The 20349-nt window shown below is 35.2% G+C and overlaps 1 long non-coding RNA gene across 1 annotated transcript in view; it reads left to right on the forward strand.

Annotated features, from left to right (window-relative positions):
• The first annotated feature begins 19272 nt into the window (after nt 1-19272).
• Nucleotides 19273-20349, forward strand: part of LOC123592497 — a 78864-nt gene continuing 77787 nt past the window's right edge. The window contains exon 1 of the long non-coding RNA XR_006709808.1: nt 19273-19440. This is a non-coding gene — a long non-coding RNA (uncharacterized LOC123592497). The remainder of the gene's footprint in view (nt 19441-20349) is intronic.

Genomic DNA, 20349 nt, shown 5'->3' on the forward strand with positions numbered 1-20349 from the left:
TCCCTTGTCTCTTCGCTGCCTGGCAAACACTAGATTCCTTGTCTCTCCTAAAATCTCAACTTGGTCATTTCAACTTAAAGTGAACTTCTGAGTTTCACTAGTGTTCCCCCTCCAAGTGCTGTAACCTGGAAAACCCACAGGCAGAATCCTAGGCCAATTCAAGGGATCCCTTCATTTGCTTTACCTTCTATCACTGCCCAATGTCTTCTGTTAGTTGTTATTGGATATTTGAAAAGAAAGGTGTTTTCTATTTTTTTTATCCAGTATTCATTTTTTTTAAAGCAGAGGAATGAATCTAGTTATTTTACTCCACCTTGGAAACAGGAGGCTCTGTTTATGTCTTCTTCATATATGACCAGTTTTATTTAGTTCCTTTCTACTATCCACTAAAAGGAACTATCAAAGCTACACTATTTATGACTTAAGATATATTCTATGATTTCAAGTTCCTCAAAGTCGAGTCTTCCCATACATACTGTCATTTTCCTACCCAATACTGACCAATTTTTCCCACCTTTATCTTTGTCTTCATGTTTCTCCAACCTGATATTTTACTCTTTCTTTATTGTCCTTTGCACACATAATGCTCTATGTTCAGTAATAGCAATATACTTGTAGTTTGAACATCGTAGCCTATTTCAGGCTTTATCTTGTGCTTCTTCCTTCATTGCCAATTTAAGTATCTTCCCACAACCTGGATTTCCTAATTACTTAACACATAGTTCTTTCTTTAAGAAAACAATGTTTATGGCCCCTTCCATTTGAATTGACAATTGTCTCTCTTGTGTTCTCACTCTTCTCTAAATTTTATTAATGCTGACAAACTTTTTTTCATATGCTTAACTTACCGTTAGATTATAAATAACTTTATGAAAATTATCACGTCTGTTCCATTTCTTTGTCCTCCAGAGCAAAGTATGTGATAAAAAGATACGTTTCCAAACATGCTTTAAATAAAAAAATTATCGAATGACTGAATGAGCAAATAATTGAATATGCTTATTCCCAATGACATACTTATTAAAGTGCAATAATCCTTGCCAGTACACTGTAAGATTAAGGTGACAAACATGGATTACAATTAACAAATATAAGTAGGTAATTTCTCAATAAGCTGTAATTATGAAATTTAGTAATTGAGACAAATTATATGAAATATATGATATGCACATCTAAGTACACAGACCTCTGACCTATCCGAAGAGTGTTTTTAGTGAAAAAAAATTATACAGCTCTGTGTACCATATTTAAAAAATATGTACACTTAAGAAAATTCTGATAAAGAAATTTCTGCATAAATGGTGTTGATACATATTTTATCAATTCAAATCCTAGAATTGTGTCCTGCTCATTGCTCATTGGTAAAAACATATTTGTTAAATGTATAAAAAAGGAGGGAAAAAGGTATCAGCTGAACTTCTTTTTAGAAGATTTTTGTAAGCAATATGTTTGCTAAAAAAATATTTCCAGAGCTAAAACTCTTTAATATATGTATAAAAGTTGTTTTTTCCCCCAGGGAATAACAATAAATTTCAGTGTAGAAAAAAAAAAACTTAAGATATTTACAACTTGTGAATTTATATTTATAAGCCTACCATTCTTAGCAGAATTAGCACAATGAAGGGATTCAGAACAACCCCCCCCCCTAAAATGCGTCACTTTGGCACATGGACGATTTTGAGCTGAAGGCAATCAACATCATGCAGGCTCCAGAGAAATTTTGCCCATGCATTAACACCCTAGAAAAATCTAAATTGTGATGTTTCCTATAATAAGAGTTATTACCAGAGATAAATTTTATCTTTGACCCATCTGTAAGGCAGAACTAACATTTAATTCCCAAACATATGCTCTTCTTCCTATTGCCTTATGAATTGCCCTCCTTCTTTTGAGAATCCCTATCCCATTCCTTAGCTTAAGATGGCATATATACCTCATTTTACCTTTTTGTGTTTGAACCTGTCATGTATGTGAGGTTCCCATGTGTACAACATTAAATTAGAGTTTTTCCTGTTGATCTGTCAATTTAAATCTTACCAGAGGATTTGCCAGAAGAACCTTTAAATGGTAGAGGTAAAAATTTTCTCCCCCACAATATCCTATGTCTTTTTCAAAGAATAATCACATTTTCCATTGCTGACAGTGTCCTTTACCACTGACAGTATTATGAGGGATGACCTGGTGGTACTTAACATGGAATTTTCATTTAAATATTGGTTAAAACGGCACCTGGGTGGCTCAGTTGGTTGAGCATCTGACTTCAGCTCAGGTCATGATCTCATGGTCCATGAGTTCGAGCCCCATATCAGGCTCACTGCTGTCAGCATGAAGCCTGCTTTGATCCTCTATCTCCCTCTCTCTCTGCCCCTCCCCTGCTCACACACTCTCTATCTATAATAAATTTAATAAATAAAGAAATAAAAATTGGTTAGAAAGACACATGCGAATTATATAGGTCCAGTGTGTGTAAGAAATGGAGAGCTTACTGAAGAACATCAATAATTGGAAATAGACTCTAAAAAATAAAACATGATATCTGTACTTAATGTGTTTTTAATGTCAATATTATTATGATTTATAATAGCTTCTTCTGGGAAACAGTTAAGAATCAGAATATCATTAGAAACTTCTATAACCAATGATTTGCAAACTAAACCAATAAAATGTGATAAGTGAAGGTTAGAAATAAAAATAGCATCAAATGTCCCATTTATTGATCACATTCTTTCCATGAACACCTAATTACTTAGTATTTATATTTTTGCTTCATAAAGCATTTTTTTTCTTTTTAAATTGTGATAGGAATGGATAGGATAGAATATGTAATGGTCACTATCCACGAGGAATGTTCTAGCAAAAAGCATAAATGTATTATTGCAGATATGCAATATTAAATGTTTCATTGTGATTTATTTTTATGATTATAACTGGAGAAAAACTAATGAAAATTATTAGATTTGTTTTAATGATTTAATAGGAATTTCTTATATGCATAAAATAGCTTTTTATAGATTTTCGCAAAACTGAAATACCTAAAGACAATTCACTATTTTAAGGTACATAACCATGTCGACAATCTGAAAGTATAAATTTCAGCCAAATATTGGATGAACTGGCTCAAGCTCTGAATTATTGGATTTGAATGTATTTTTTTCTAATAGAAATTTGCATGCAATTCTCTTTGGTAAATAGGTCAAAAAAGTTAAAGCATATGTATGAATATACAATTACTTTAATTTTCCTTAGTTGTCTTGTTTACTTTTATGGTTATTGTAGAGAAATGTAATTTCAAACTTTACTGACAACAATCTATCACCTTATATCGTCTAGTTCATTCCTAGAATCACTGTATGCTTTTGTTTGTTTGTTTGTTTTTACTTTTTGAGCATTTTGCGGTTAGAAACCTGAATTAAATGAAAGAAAACTGTTTTTGTGCTATAATCTTGATCTTTAAATAACTGAATTGGACATTTGATTTAGTCATTTGTCAGATTCAGATCTATTCATGTGAAAGGAATCTTTTCACCCAGGTTTCTTTTAGAGAAGTATCAAAGCAAAAATCCCAAAATAGTGTTTTATAAAGAGTAATTAATTTATCATTTTATTCTATAGAATTCAGTAGACAATTTTACCCTCCACCCTGTGAATTCTGCTATGGCCAACACCACTATTTAAGAATTATTAGGTAGAAAGCAGATAATTAGTTACTATTTCATCTATTAGAAATGATCTGAATTTAACTTCTAAGTTATCACAGTACTGTCACATTTATTTGTAATTAAGCATTTTATACTAATTCTGATCCATAGCTTGCTGTTATTAGCATACAAATGTAAGCAATAACACAATCATAATTCTCTTTAAAGGATTAAGTTAGACTGTCCATAAACTAATGAGCAATAAAAAAAGAATCATGCAATTTCAGTTGCCAGTAGCTTTTCTACAACTTACACATTGCTGGAATAGAAATGATTCAGAAGTTGTTTTTTGTATTAGAGGAACTGGGAATATCTGAAATAACCAAATGGACACCTAATACAAAAAATTCTATAGAATGAAAAAACGACGGGATGTTTATTTTAAAATTTAAGCTATTGATTTAGGAACCATTGCTTAATATTTAAAATTGTGTGAAAAATAAATAGTAAAGGAAGTTCAAAAGAAAAAATACCTTAGAACTGGTTGAACATGATTTATGAAATATGAATTTTTAATCAAGCCATTTTATCTTAATTTTAAACTTAGAGTTTTTGTCTAAATAATTGCTCGTTCTTCTGACTCCTAAAAAGTTTATTATATTCTAGATTTTGTGTGTGTGTGTGTGTGTGCGCGCACGCGTGGTCAAACTGTCATAGTCATAGTGGTCTTTATGCAGTGGGGTGGCTATCGTGGCAGGCAGATTCTCATCCAGGTTTTTAAGCATTCTTCTCTAGTAACAGTATTGCATTGTGTTTAGCTCTGAATGCACCCTATATTAAAGTCATTAACAGTTCATTTCTTTTACTTTCTTGTGTAGAAGAGGATAATAATATCAACGAATCAAGTAAATACAGGATTTGCAGAAAGATGAAAATGGACATGCTAGAGGATTCCCAGTTTTCCTCCCACATTTCCACTATTGCTACCTTTTCTTTATTGCAAGTTACCCACACCCCCATCCTATGAACCTTTATAGCTGATAATCCTCTGAAGCTGACAAAAATAGTTTACAGAAATACTGTCTTGATGGTTGTCAGCATTATACCGGAGATCTCAAGCAAAGGGCATGAAAATAGGACCAATTTCAAACTGCAAGTTTTGACTAAAGCTGAAAACTGGCACTTAAACCAAAACCATAATGACAGGTACTTAATTTCTCTTAAGCTGTGACAACCCTGAGTCTGCCTCAGTAGGGCATCTCTGGGTCTTCAGGTGCTTCCAGATGCACACTGGCTAAATAAACCTTTTAACTTCTATTTTAGCCATTTAAATTTCTTTTCTGATAGATATGTAAATTCTATCCTGTTCTTTGGGTAGTGATTTCAACTGAATTTCTCTCCCCTATGTGAAAATGAATTTTGTCCCCATTTGCAATTTGCTACAACATTCTTTTACTTCATATAAATTTGCGCATTTTTCACTTTTTAAGTTAGTTATAACATCTGTCTATTCCCTCATATTATATGAGCAAAATAAACTAGATAATGTGAGTTCACTATTATACTATATGTAAGTCATGATTTTACCTTTTTTTAAAAAAATTATCTTTTAATGTCTTTTTGGGACCATTTTAAGTGGGTCAGAACAGTTTCTGAATATATAACAGTCTTATCTTTTTAATGTATTTAAAGGGTCATCTTATGTATGAAATTCCTGTACAAAAGCACGGATGGAAAACAAAGTATGAACACTTTATGTCAGTACTTAACATGCATGCAAAGAGACAGAGTATATTCCAGTAACTGGCAGCTTTTAGATCCTTTGAGTTTTATTTATTGGTTCCCTGAAAATTAAACACAAATAGTTGAATAAATAGAAATGAACTCAAATAGCCTTTAGTTATGTAAAACAGAAAAATACAATATAATGAGAGTTCATAATAGTTCTACCACATGTAGCAACTGTGAAGAAAAGAACATTTGTGAACAGAGTGGACAGAAAAAGATTAAAGATATGCTTGAAAGCTAGTGCTGAGCAGCAAAAAAAGTTGGAAGGAAAAGAAATCCCTTCCACTTGTATCACACTCATATCTCCATTGGGAACTATTTCTCTTTCCAATACAGAATGCCTTACACAGGGAAATACAAGGAACCATTGTCAGTCTATTGATGTCTATTAATAGCAATTTCCTTTTCTGCCAAACACAAATTAAGCAATAAGGTAAGCTACTGGATCCTTTTTCTTTCTTTCTTTCTTTTTTTTTTTTTTTAATATGAAGGTTATTGTCATATTGGTTTCCATACAACACCCAGGGCTCATCCCAACAGGTGCCCTCCTCAATGCCCATCACCCACTTTCCCGTCCCTCCTAACCCCCATCAACCCTCAGTTTATTCTCAGTTTTTAAGAGTCTCTTATGGTTTGCCTCCCTCCCTCTCTTTTTGTTTTCCCTTCCCCTCCCCCATGGTCTTCTGTCAAGTTTCTCAGAATCCACATAAGAGTGAAAACATGGTATCTGTCTTTCTCTGTATGACTTATTTCACTTAGCATAACACTCTCCAGTTCCTTCCACGTTGCTACAAAAGGCCATATTTCATTCTTTCTCATTGCCAAGTGATATTCCATTAAGTATATAAACCACAATTTGTTTATCCATTCATCAGTTGATGGACATTTAGGCTCTTTCCATAATTTGGCTATTGTTGAAAGTGCTGCTATAAACATTGGGGTACAAGTGCCCCTATGCATCAGCACTCCTGTATCCCTTGGGTAAATTCCTAGCAGTATGATTGCAGGGTCATAGGGTAGATCTATTTTTAATTTTTTGAGGAACCTCCACACTGTTTTCCAGAGCGGCTGCACCAGTTTGCATTCCCACCAACACTGCGAGAGGGTTCCCATTTCTCCACATCCTCGCCAACATCTACAGTCTCCTGATTTGTTCATTTTAGCCACTCTGACTGGCGTGAGGTGATATCTCAGTGTGGCTTTGATTTGTATTTCCCCCATGAGGAGTGATGTTGAGCATCTTTCCATGTGCCTGTTGGCCATCTGGATGTCTTCTTTAGAGAAGTGTCTATTCATGTCTTCTGCCCATTTCTTCACTAGATTATTTGTTTTTTGGGTGTGGAGTTTGGTGAGTTCTTTATAGATTTTGGATACTAGCCCTTTGTCCGATATGTCATTTGCAAATATCTTTTCCCATTCTGTCGGTTGCCTTTTAGTTTTGTTGATGTTTCCCTTGCAGTGCAGAAGCTTTTTATCTTCATGAGGTCCCAATAGTTCATTTTTGCTTTTAATTCCCTTGCCTTTGGAGATGTGGCAAGTAAGAAATTGCTGTGGCTGATGTCAGAGAGTTTTTTTTTCCTGCTTTCTCCTCTAGGGTTTTGATGGTTTCCTGTCTCACATTCAGGTCATTCATCCATTTTGAGTCTATTTTTGTGAATGGTGTAAGAAAGTGGTCTAGTTTCATTCTTCTGCATGTTGCTGTCCAGTTCTCCCAGCACCATTTGTTAGACTGTCTTTTTTTTTCCATTGGATATTCTTTCCTGCTTTGTCAAAGATTAGTTGGCCATACATTTGTGGGTCCAATTCTGGAGTCTCTATTCTATTCCAGTGGTCTCTGTGTCTGTTTTTGTGCCAATACCATGCCGTCTTGATGATTACAGCTTTGTAGTAGAGGCTAAAGTCTGAGATTGTGAGGCCTCCCTCTTTGGTCTTCTTCTTCAATATTTCTTAGCTATTCGGGGTCTTTTGTGGTTCCATACAAATTTTAGGATTGACTGTTCTAGCTTCGAGAAGAATGCTGGTGCAATTTTGATTGGGATTGCATTGAATGTGTAGATAGCTTTGGGTAGTATTGACATTTTAACAATATTTATTCTTCCAATCCATGAGCACAGAATGTTTTTCCATTTCTTTTTATCTTCTTCAATTTTCTTCATAAGCTTTCTATAGTTTTCAGCATACCTGGATACTTTTTTCAATCTCAGGTATCTGAAGAGTCTTTCCAACTCCTAAAATTTCCTAGCCATGGGGAAATATCAAAATGATGACCCTTAGATTCATGCACTAAAGGTCAGTCTGCTTTGGAACTGATTGTTACAGATTTTTCACATGGTTTGCCTGGAAGAGTCTCATCATTTTGACTCATTTCCTACCAGTATTTTCTCAAAATTTGCTTTAGTATACAAACAGAGTTTGTATTCTACTTACCAACACTGAAGGTGTATATTAAACCATTCAAATATGATTTCTTTGTTACCTTAACAAATGTTTGTTATTAGCTAAGAGCCCAAAGGCCTCTGTTGTGAGAAAGGACAGGAAAAAACAGAGACATTTAACTATAGAAAAGAAAAGAAAAAGAACAACTAAAAGAAGAAGGAATCCAATAGTGTACAGAGAATATTCTAATAAAAACAATAACAACAACACACAAGCAAGGAAGCATTTACTGATTCATAGTTACCCGAAATTACAATTAATTTGCTTTGGTTTCCACGAAAATGCTAAAATAAGCATTAGAAGGTCAGGTTTCTATCCCAGTTTTATTGCTCACTAGTTATGTTACCTTTTAACATCACATACACAATTTAGTTACTGTCTCCTCAATAGTAAATATTAAGGTTGGATGAATTTAGTAATTTCCAAAACTAAAGAATGGAAAGGGCTCTTATAAAGTTTTAAATCTACCTGTGACAAATTTAGGAAGGTAAAAAAAATGGGGCTTTATTTTTATAAAGTTAAATATATAAGTTTAAGAAGTTGTCTGATAGTAAAATTCTATCTTCCATATTATATTGAGGTTTATAAAATTTAAGATTAGGTTTGGCTGCAAGTAACCAACACGTTAAATTTGCAATATTTATTAGATATGTAAGTGGAGCTCTCAATAGGCAAATAAACATAGGTTTTTGTCATAAGTCATATGCTTCTAAAAATCACTCCATGTTCTATTTAGGTTTTTTTTCCAACCTATACTCTAAAATGGACCCATCCTCACTGGCTCTTAGATTCCTAAAATTTGTATAGATGATTCACAAATAGAAGGAAAAGTTATTAAGTAATACAGGAACACTATATACTGTTTTTTAATGATCGGTGAACCTAGTATAGTTTTCATGTTGGTGTATATAGAATATTTGTTGGTTGGCAGACTTTTCAGAAATAGACGATTTATTCAACTCTAATTAGAGGACACTGACATTAGCCTAGCTCCCTGAGATCCTAAACATAGTCTGAATCCTTTCCCTACTTTCAAGGACACTCTAAAACCCTACACAAATTCCACAAGTGTTAATAAATAGGCTTTTGACAATTTTATTCCCTTTATTCTACTTAGTGTCTATCCTGAGTAAAATAGAAGAGGGAAAATATTCTAAAGAGTGAAAATCCTTTAGAGTGTAGACAAACTGGAACCAAAGGTCTGCCCTAAGGCATGAGGAATTAATGTTCTCTCCTTTTCTGCTCTTAAACACTACTTAAAACTACTCCTTGTGTGAGAATTACTATCTCTCTTCACTTTTTACCTCATATAACCAACCATTCATTAAACAATTATATACTCTATACTTATTATGTATTAGGCAATACCCTAAACATGAATGAAGAACAATATAGGTTTTCAAGGACCTTGAAGGCTACTGTGAGAAACAGACATTTCAAAAACTAAGACCTACTGAATATAGCCTTTAGCCACTAGAATTCAGTACTATGGAAATGCTCAGGAAGAATGGTTACTGGATGCACATATTGTGCACATTCTCAGATTCCCTCTATCAACTGCCTCTGCCTTTTTCTTCCTTACTACTTACTTGAAACAAATCACCCTTCCACCTTTAGGTTTGGATGAAATGTCCTACTGCAGGGTATGCAATTTGGTTTTTTGTCCAACCTCTGAGATGGAAGATGATGCAATCTGGAGTGTTAGCTACCTGTGTCCTACTTTCACTAACACAAAAGAAAGAGTTATACAGGGGCTGATTATACATCCCTCTGCCTTTTTCTCATCCGTGGCATACAGCTAGGTATATATTCTCCTTACAAACTTTCCCGGATAAGCTCACATGCTAAGCAAACATGCTGAGCTGCTGGGGACCAGCCTCCTGTTCCTTTCTGCAGTTCATACCAAGCAGGCAGGTAAGGTTATAGCACCATGTTGCTGAATTTCCTTGCCTTTTTTCTCTTCATCTCTACCACCCGCACACTGCATTTCTCAAACAAACTATTAACACTTGAAACTGTGTCTCTGGCTTTGTTTCTGGAACACCTAGGACAATACACATGGTTAATTTTGCTTAAGGACAATCATGGTTTTATGATGTAAGAAGCTAACCTGTAGCTTGCCTAAAAGCTACATTAAAAAAAAGTGTTACAATATTGGCATCATTTTTAATCCAAAGAAGAATCTCATTCTTATAAAATCAAAGTAAGCCACATTCAAACAGCATATCTAGTAGGGCTCAATTATGGAACAAATCCCATTGAGGGCAGTATCTCTGCATATAGCTAGAAGGTTGTATTTTGCAGTCTCCCAATTTAGGAATTAAGTACAAGTACCGTATAAAATCCAGCCTCAATCATATTTTCTCAATAAGCCATTAGCCCTGATTTGGAGCTGTATCTTCTCAGATATATTTTATGAAATGCACTTGATATGGGTTATTCACAGCCCTATCTACAGGCTCACCTTTTATCTATCTGTATTGTTATATGAAAAATTAAACCTAAAATCACTGTGAAAAATAATTCCAAAGGGAAAAAAAGTCTTGTAATTTCATCATGTCATTAAAATTTGATCTAATATATTTATAAGATAGTCAACTGAAATGGAAATAACTTGTTATTGAAGAATGTAGCCACATACTTTAGTAAGAAGAATGAAAGAGAGAGATCCTCTCATCAAAATGTGGTTTTAGAATTCTCCATAAAAGGATTCCTAACTCTAATGTTTACCAATACATAAACAGTTTATCATAGAATGTCCACCATATAACAAATACTTAATGGATGAATAAATAAAATTTGACAGATCAGTCTATAGTCCACTACATAATGCAATATTTTTACAAAAAAGAACTAGTTTTGTGGCATACCTATCTTACCAATTTAAAAAATTGCAAAAGTCTTTGTTGAAGTTTCTAATAGTGTCAAATGACAAAACTAAAACAACTGAGTAACAAGTTCAAAGGAAAGCAATCCATGAATAAAGGGAGTAGAGTGCCTCACAAGCAGTGAAACACTCTTCCTGAAGGATTCTGGGCAAGAGCGAGTTTTATAGAATGTCAGAAGAGACAGTGCAGAAACAGGGCATGATTGGCTGGAAGGTCAAGGATTTCCTTACAAGGCTAGCAGGTCCTATTTTCTAGGGTAAGCTACCTAAAGTTGAATTAGAGGAATTGGACAGATTGGTTGGTTTGTATTAGGTTTCCTTGACAGGTGTTACCACAAAGTGCAAGCTGACATAGGTTTAGATGTGTGGTGTGGGCCAGGCCACAAGAGTGGTCTCCATTTTTTGGATCCTGATATATGAATTCACTTTACCAGTAATAAGTAGCCTTCTTTCTACTGTTTCTGGCATTATAGACAAGTAGACAAACCTTTATAATTAAAAGACAATCCTGGAAAAATCACACCACACATAACACTTCATATATTGTGTAGCTTGGCACGAAGTAAGATAAATATGCACTACACCCCATCCCTTAATTAGGTCAGCATACTTTGTTCCTCCAAGTTTAAGGCTATCTATAATTTCAGTTACATCAGTTCATCCAGAATAGACCAGACTGTGAAAGACTGACTTTCATTAGTCAACTTAGAGAAAACTGACTATTAATCCTGTTAGGGTATACAGCTTTCTAGTAACTGAAACAGTTTCCACTCCTTTTCTTAGTAACAGGCTTTCTGGAAGGTGATGGAGAAATTAGAAGTTTATGTGACGTTTATGGAGCTAACTCATTGTGGTCATTTATCTGAAACAATGAATATTCAAGAAGTAATTTCTGGATTATTCCAATTTTTAACTTTATTCTTAGGCTAGAATATTCTTACTTGCTGCCAGCTGGGAAAGTTGAGAAAATATTAAATAAAATATCTCTGAGATTATAGCAGGATTTCTAATAAAGAAGAATGATTGAATTACAAATGTATGGGGAGCAGTCTCTGCCAGTGGGTGGTATTTGTATTTTAAGAGACAACATTTCATGGATCATAGGTTCAAGCAAATACCCATTGTGCTAGACATTAACCACCACTCAGCAATAGTGATAGAGAAGTAGAAAACATCTGGTTGTGGATAATGAGCCAGAGCTTCTCAGCACCCTTGGATGCTAATAGCATTGGGCAAAGGTCATGGTAGAAGGCCATCTGGCTCCCTGTGTAAAGATATTTAGAGATCTTTCCTATCACTGCAAATCACCAGCATATTTATAAGAAGCAGGTAAGAAAATCTACTGAGTAGTATATATTTAACCACCAATTTTAAGTATCTGATATTAGTATGTTTCATTACCACTGTTGCTACTAAATATTAGATTAGTATTACAAACTATTGAAACATGAACTGTGTCATGGTAATATAAAAATTCACAAAACTATATTATGAATACAAGAAAAATCATTGCTCACAGATTTGTGTTATGTAGGCAGAGGAGCTATTTGTAAAATTGTAATTTAGAAGAGAATTACTTTCAGTAAATATTATTTTCCCTTTCTGATTTTTCCTTAATTTTTACCTGCATCATATTTCTATCAAAAATTACTTAGTGGAAAACATATGCTATCATCCATATAACTGTAAATATTCATTTTCTTAACCAAAAGAAAATGTATGTAGCATCTACTACATATGAGATGGTATACCTGGCATTGAGAACTCAGCAAAATTAATGCTCTAAAGAACTGATGGGTAGCTGTAGAAAAAGATTACATAAATGTTTATAAAAGACTGTTTTGTAATGTAGTATAATGTATGCTTTCATAGAAACGTGCACTGGTCTTTATGGGAGAATGGTCATGGAAACTTTCACCAAAAAAATGTTACCCAGGATCGGTCTCATGTAATGAGTAGGCATTGACAAATATTCTTTGCTTGATCAAATTTTAGTCAGGCTCTTGAACCTTCTCCTAGGCCCATCTGTACATTTTCTTGTAAAATACGTTTTAGAAAGCATCCTGAGAAGTCAACTAAGCAAGAATACCCTTACCCTTGAAACAAATCATGCTTGTAATTAAAATTTCTCACTCCCCAGCCTTAGCATCTCATCACCCCTGGTCTTCCTTCAGTAGGAATTCTGTTAGGCAACTTTAGTAGACTCAGAAGGTACTATTCACAGAAAGTACTAAAAAAGTAATATAAGTGGCATTGTAAAAATGATTAATATACAACCGGAGGAATTTAACATTAAGCTGTATTTAAATATAACTTGGGAAAACTAAAATGATATGGGTTCACTTCTTGATAATTTGAGGAATTTGAAAAATTAGATTAAAATGTGTATTTTTAAACTTAATACTAAACATTCCCATTAAACAAATACATTAAACAAATATCATCTGTGCCACATCAGAAAGTAAAGCCAAAGTAAAAGTGGTCTTTATAAGTAAATAGCAGATAGATGAAAAAAAAAAAGGATAAAGTAACAGAAATTACAAACTAAGGTAATAATAATTTATCTCAAAGTGATAAAATATAACCTTAATGTGTAAGAAACCGAATTCTCAGGAAAAAATAACAAACTAAAAGTTAGAGTAAAACATATCCCCATCTAAAATGCATATATATGTATACGTGTGTGTGTGTGTGTTTGTGTGTGTATATATATATATATATATATATGTATATGTATACATATATATGTGTATATACAAATATATAATCAACACATGAAACATAAAAGCAACCCTAAAGTTAAGAAAGAAGTCAGAGAAAATATGACATGCACGTGGGTTGAAATTCATTCACATACCAACTAGAGGAGCAGAAAAATATAGCTTCATCATTTTTTACATAATTTTTACAGAATCATTTACTACTTACTCCATAACCATGAGCTCTCCAACATTTCCCACTTTCTTCATTGTTAGGCAATTTCTGGATCTAAACCTGGGAAATGGGTTATGAATGAAAGAACATTATATCATTTCTAAGCAGAAGCATGTAAAACTCATAATGTAACACCCCTTCCCTTCAACTCTTTCTTCTTCTGTTGTGTAATTCAAGATCATCATGGATCACATATAATGAAGCTTGAGCTTCTGTCAATTTGGGTTCTTGATCAACTGTGTGAGGCATAGCTTCATTAATCTGTGATAGACACAAGGCATTAGCAAGATGTAAATTTCTGTTGTATTAAACCACTGATTTTTGTGGGTACCTTGTTTGGTATACAGTAAAATCTAGTTTTTCCACAAAGGGCAGGATGATAAATATTTTAGATTTTGTGGGCTATTCAGTCTCTTTCTCAAATACTCAACCCTTCCTTTTTAGCACAAAAGCAGCTATACACAGTACATGAACAAATGAGTAGAGCTGCATTTCAATAAAACTTTATTTACATAAACAAGCAGTGGGCCAGATATGACCCCAGGATAAAGTTTGCTGACATCTGATCTGGACTACATAGATAATAAAGTAAAATGATCTTAATCATGAAATCTTACTTGCCAAATAGCAGATATGTAAGTTTTGGTTTTATATAGTTCAAAGTTTAAAGTCCTCTATTTTGGGGGCGCCTGAGTGCCCAGTCCATTGAGCTTCCACCTTCAGATCAGGTCATGATCTCACAGTTTGTGAGTTTGAGTCCCACATTGGGCCCTGGGCTGACAATTCAGAGCCTGGAGCCTACTTTGGATTCTGTGTCTCCCTCTCTCTCTGCCCCTCCCCCGCTGGCACTCTGTCCCTCAAAAATAAATGTTAATTTTTTTTTCAGTGCTCTATCTTGATAGAAAACAAACAACCTCTCTTATTTCATCTTACTCCTTCAGTCTTTCTCAAAAACACTGTCTGGTTGAATGAGGGTGGGGAAGTAGGTTAAATTATCTTGCACTGTCAATTGGTTGTGTACTCTGTACTTCTTGATGCTGGGCAGTGTGCTGGCAGTTGATGCCACAGCTGGTATTTAATAACCTAATTATTTTCTGGATTGAACAGGACCTTGACACACACACACACACACACACACACACACACACACACACATGAATTGAGTTCCTAAAAGAAGCATGTAAAATATGATGTCATGCACAAGGGCAGTTGCATAAAATAAACAAATGAATAATTGTTCACCCTAAAGTATCACTAGTACAGCAAAGAAAATAAACTATTGGTACTACATCAAAGAAAGTTTCTGTACGGTGAAGGAAACAATCAATAAAACTAAAAGGCAACCTATTGAATGGGAAAAGATATTTGCAAATGGCATATCCAATAAAGGATTAGTATTCAAAATATATAAAGAAGGGACACAATTTAACACTCCCCCAAAAAAATCCAACTTAAAATGGGCAGAAGAGACATGAACAGACATTTCTCCAAAGAAGACATAGAGATGGCCAAAAGACACATGGAAAGATATTCAACATCACTCATTGTGAGAAGTAAGTGAGATGATTCATTTTCAGAAATACCAAATAAAAGCTGTGCTGTCTAGTTAATAGGTTTACAATCTATTGGAAATATGTACAAAACCCGCTCCCCCCAACAATGGAGCCCCAGGCCCTTAGACACTTTACTTCATGTTTCTTCTTCCCCTCTCCATTTCCCAGCTTATTTTTCGCTCTCTTTGCAATGAGCACACACTAAAGAATTGAAGTCTCCGCATCACCTCAAGGAATGTACTTTTTGCCTTACATGGGCATAGGCAACTTCCAGGTAAGGCTGTAACCTCTGTATACTTAGCCAGTGAGGAATCAGGGGAGTGACTTGCATGCTAGGAGATAAAATGCCTGCTGTAACTGCCCCAAGTGTGCCTGTCCATCAGACACCCACTTTTGCAAGAACGTTGATAAAAGCCTCACTTCACCGTGCTCCAAGTCTCCACATCCCTCCTTTGATTGGGCCAGTGGGTTAATTTTTCACACTCATCATCAGGGAAATGAGAATCAAAACTACAATGAGATACCATTTCAGAATGGCTAAAATAAAAAACACAAGAAACAAGTATTGGTGAGGACATGGAGAAAAAGGAACTGTCATGGACTATTGGCAGGAATACAAGCTAGTGTAGCCACTGTGAGAAACAGTACTGACATTCTTCAAAATATCCTTGGTTTCAGAATTTTTGTTTGTTAATGTCCTATTAACCTTTTATGTGACCACAATTTATGCTAAAGTCTTAACAATGGACACCAAAACCTTCTGTATACAATTCTGTCTTCTCCAATATAGTTTAATGATCACTAGCCATTTGTGACTACTTAAAATAATGAAAATTAAAGTTAGTTCTTCAGTTGTACTGACAACATTTTAAGTGTTCAGTAGACATGTGACTAGTGGCTAATATATTGGATGGTGAAGATACAGAATATTTATATGAATGTGGAAAGTTCTACTATATAGCACTGCTATAGACAAAACTTAATAGAATTGTCTACCATAAAGTAGATAATTCCTTGGTAAAGAGACCTTCTATTGCCTAGAAATAAATCTCTTGGTTTAAGAGATGAAAGGTCATGAGGGGAAATGATTTAATCAAATAAATTCGCCATTTTATATATGCAAATTTTTATGCAATGTTATTCCTGACGCAAAACAGAAGATGCTACAAATTTTTACCTAAATCATAATATTCCTTATAAATGCAGTGAAAAGTTGTGTAGTGAGAGAAAAATTGAATAGATAAAATTCTTTAAAATATACATTAAATATATCCTCTCCAATTTGAAGAGAAGGGATGTGACAGAGGCAGATAGGCAACCTGGTGGGTAGTGTTAGTGAGCCAACACAAAAAGTATAGAGTCTCAAAGAAGGAAGATCCCTTCTGATGGAACAAATGCAATAAACTGTTACTGACCAGTAAGAACAACTTCCGATATTCGACTTTTTTTTCCCCCTTGGTTTCCTGAAAGAAGCACTGGAAATGAGAGAATAAACCTGAAATTATAGCACAGAGCTAATTCTCTACAACAACAAACAGGAAATAAAGGAAGACAAAAGAAATGTGAAACAATGCAGGAATCACTTGAGGGAGAGAAGTTCCCAAGGACTTCTCTCAAGACATTTGGGAGTTGACTCCCAAGACATTTGGAAAGTGCTACATGCCCCCAAACATTAATAATGACATATCCGAGGGACTCCTGGGTGGCTCAGTCGGTTAAGTGTCCGACTTCAGATCAGGTCATGATCTCCCAGCTCTGCAAATTCCAGCTCTGCATTAGACTCTGTGCTGACAGCTCAGAGCTTGGAGCCTGTTTTGGATTCTGTGCCTCCTCTCTCTCTCTGCCCCTCCCCTGCTTGCACTCTCTCTCCCTCTTTCTCTCTCTCCCTTTCAAAAATAAAGAAACATTAAAAAAAAAAAGTGACATATCTGAAACCTATATATTGTGTGCTTGTTTTATTAATTAATTAATTAATTTCACAGGCCTGGAGAACAACTGAAACAGCTACTAGGTAGTAGTAGTTTAAATCTGTAAATAAATAGCCACAAATGCTGATGAACCTTTATCAGCATAAAAGGTGGAAACTCAAAGACAGCTGCCATGTAAAGGAGATACATATTCAATGTGTGGAGTTGTATGGGAATGTTAGTAAAATTAAACAAAAAATAAGCAGAAAATAAATTGTTGAAGCTGAGCTGTTGCTCTCCTCCCATTGTAACAGTGACTTCAGCTCAAGTCATGATCTTAAGGTTCATGAGTTAGAGCCCCACATTGGGTTCTGCGCTGACAGAGTGGAGCCTGCTTGGAATTCTCTTTCTCCTCGTTCTCTGCCCCTCCTCAACTCATGCTCTCTTGCTCTCAAAAATAAATGAACTTTAAAAAATAAAATAAAAATAACTTTTGCAAAACACAAAGTCCAGTATTTGGCATACAACAGACAAATAAATGTTAGTTTTCATGTTTCATTCCAAAACCTTTATTCCTACTGAGTTTCTTCCTTTCTTTCTACTTTCTCCCTCAGAACTTAGTCACACTTCTACTCTTAAAAGAAATCTTGATGCCTCAATCTCTTTTGCCTTCCTGATAGATTTCATGAAGGGAACCCTGTCTTTTAACCCTCCTACATCCCTATGCTTTACCCACTTAAATCCAAACTCAAGCTCTGCCGTCCCTAGACTATGCCATACCACTGAAAATTCAGCTCTTATTAGTACATAGGTGAATGCGCATAAGGACAATACTGATTTAAATTATTTTGATCCCATGTAAAATAGCATTTACTGATAAAAGTCCTTATGTTGCTCCGGTAAAGATTTACAAAATTACTTCCCCATTTAAATATCATTAAAGTAAATGCATCTGCCTTTCTTCTATTTGCCAAGATAAAACATGAGGCCTAAAGAAATTTCATGCTTGAAAGACACATTATTTCTTAAATATTTGCTAAGATTTTTTTTTTCCATAATTGACATTTCTGGGCAGCTAGGTTGTCTTATGAAACAACACCATTTGTTGTAAGCTATAATACATACTCCTTTGGCTATAATCATAAAACTTTTCAAACAATGAGCATCAGTTAAAGATGAACTTCTCAAGGATGTTCTTCATCATTTCAAAAAGGAACTGCTATGACGCATAAAAGTTCACAGCAATTTTTTTATGTCTTCAGAGTAAAAAGCTCTTTAGATGTGAGCCATCACTCTATTTTTTTTTTTTTTATTTATTTTTAACGTTTATTTATTTTTGAGACAGAAAGAGACAGAGCATGAACAGGGGAGGGTCAGAGAGAGAGGGAGACACAGAATCTGAAACAGGCTCCAGGCTCTGAGCTGTCAGCACAGAGCCCGACGCGGGGCCGAACTCACGGACCGTGAGATCGTGACCTGAGCCGAAGTCGGCCGCTTAACCGACTGAGCCATCCAGGCGCCCCCATCACTCTATTTTTTAACATCTAGATTAGCTGCACAATTTTCACTTGACTGAAAATATAATTTTGCTTTTTAAAACTGTTGTATATATATTTGTAAAGTGTGTTAAATTACTGATTTCCCCGAAAATCTTCCTTCATTTGTCTGACATAAAAAAGACTAAAATCAACTGCCTAGGCAGTTATTTTAGATTATTTTAAATTGCAAAATTAGAATATAAAAGTATTTGTGTAAGGGAAATATTCATCTTAAGCTTCAGTTATGTAACATGCATTCATGATGAAGACACTTTCATGAAATAGTTTGTAACCAAGTGTAAAAGGAATAATGAAATCTGGAGAATTGAATTAGGGAGGGGGAGTGGGAACCTACCTGTTGATTGGAAGAGAAAATTTAAACGTGAGCAATAAAAATAGATCATCTTAAATTCAAATCTGACCAAGCAGCACTATATTTTTCTCGTACTTGGAGTTCGTCAAAAGCAAGGAAAGCTCTTGGCCAGCGCGAGAGAGACGTCGTCGGCATAGGCGGACCAAGGCGGGAAGAGACCGGAGAAGCCAAGCGGCCGGGAGGTGGAAGCGGCCGCGACGGCGAAGGCGACGGCGGCGGCAGACCACATCCGCGCATGCGCTCAGCTCCCGCAGCCGCGGCGGGACTCCTTTCTTCATGGCTACTCTGCTCCCTCCCGCCCAGAGTCTGCAGCCACCGCCTCCAGGCGCCTCCTTCCCACCCACCGCACCCCCTCTCAGCGGCAGGTGAAGGGGGAGAACAGTAAGGTGGGCATTTCAGAATAAATATAACATAAATTTCACATTAGCTTTAAGAATACACTTGGCATGTTTGGGGAAAATTTGATTCCATTGATCTGCAGGACTACATAGAGGATGGGACATTGACAGAATTTAAGAAGCATGTTAGACTAAACTGTGATTAAAGACTGATCTAGATGCTCTCAGGCATACAAATTGGAACAGGAAAGATCAAAAGTCAGACTATTCAAAGAGCCTTTTCAGCAATCCAGGCAAGGAGTAATGAGTTGATAAGCAACACAATGACATTGAGAATTGGGAAAAATTGATTGAGAGACATTCTGAAAAAATAGTAAACTAAGTGTCTTGGTTGGCTACTTGTAGAAAGGACCAGGGAAAATTCAACTTTATTTGGCAATGTCTAACTTTAGGATATATAATGGTATATAAGTGGGGACATGAGATAGAGCTATTCCTTTTGAGGGAAAGGTGTTTATCTTGTTTAATACATAATAAATTTGAAATGATATGGGGGCATTTTCAAGAAAGTGTCCAATAAGTAGAATGTCAAGAAGAAACTCCAGACCACACGTCTGTTCGTGTTGAAGTGTACTATGGAAGGAAATGGTGGTTGAAGAGAAAATGAAAATTTAATGGGGAATATAGAGTAATTAGCCATTTTCCAACAGGAAGCAGAGAGGACTTAATCACATACATTGGCAGTTAGCCCCGAAAAACCAAAAGACAATGCCATTTGTAGATTTATACTTATAGGAAACTGCCAAACTGTCTTACAGAGTGGATGCATCATTTTACATTCCTGCCAGCAATGAATTCCTATTGCTACATATCCTTGTCTGCGTTTGGTGTTGTCAGTGTTTTGGATTTTGCTCACTCTAATAGGTGTGTATCTCATGGTTTTTCTAAACTTCATTT

This window comes from Leopardus geoffroyi, chromosome B1 (genome assembly GCF_018350155.1).
Source record: "Leopardus geoffroyi isolate Oge1 chromosome B1, O.geoffroyi_Oge1_pat1.0, whole genome shotgun sequence".
Taxonomy (NCBI): Eukaryota; Metazoa; Chordata; class Mammalia; order Carnivora; family Felidae; genus Leopardus; species Leopardus geoffroyi.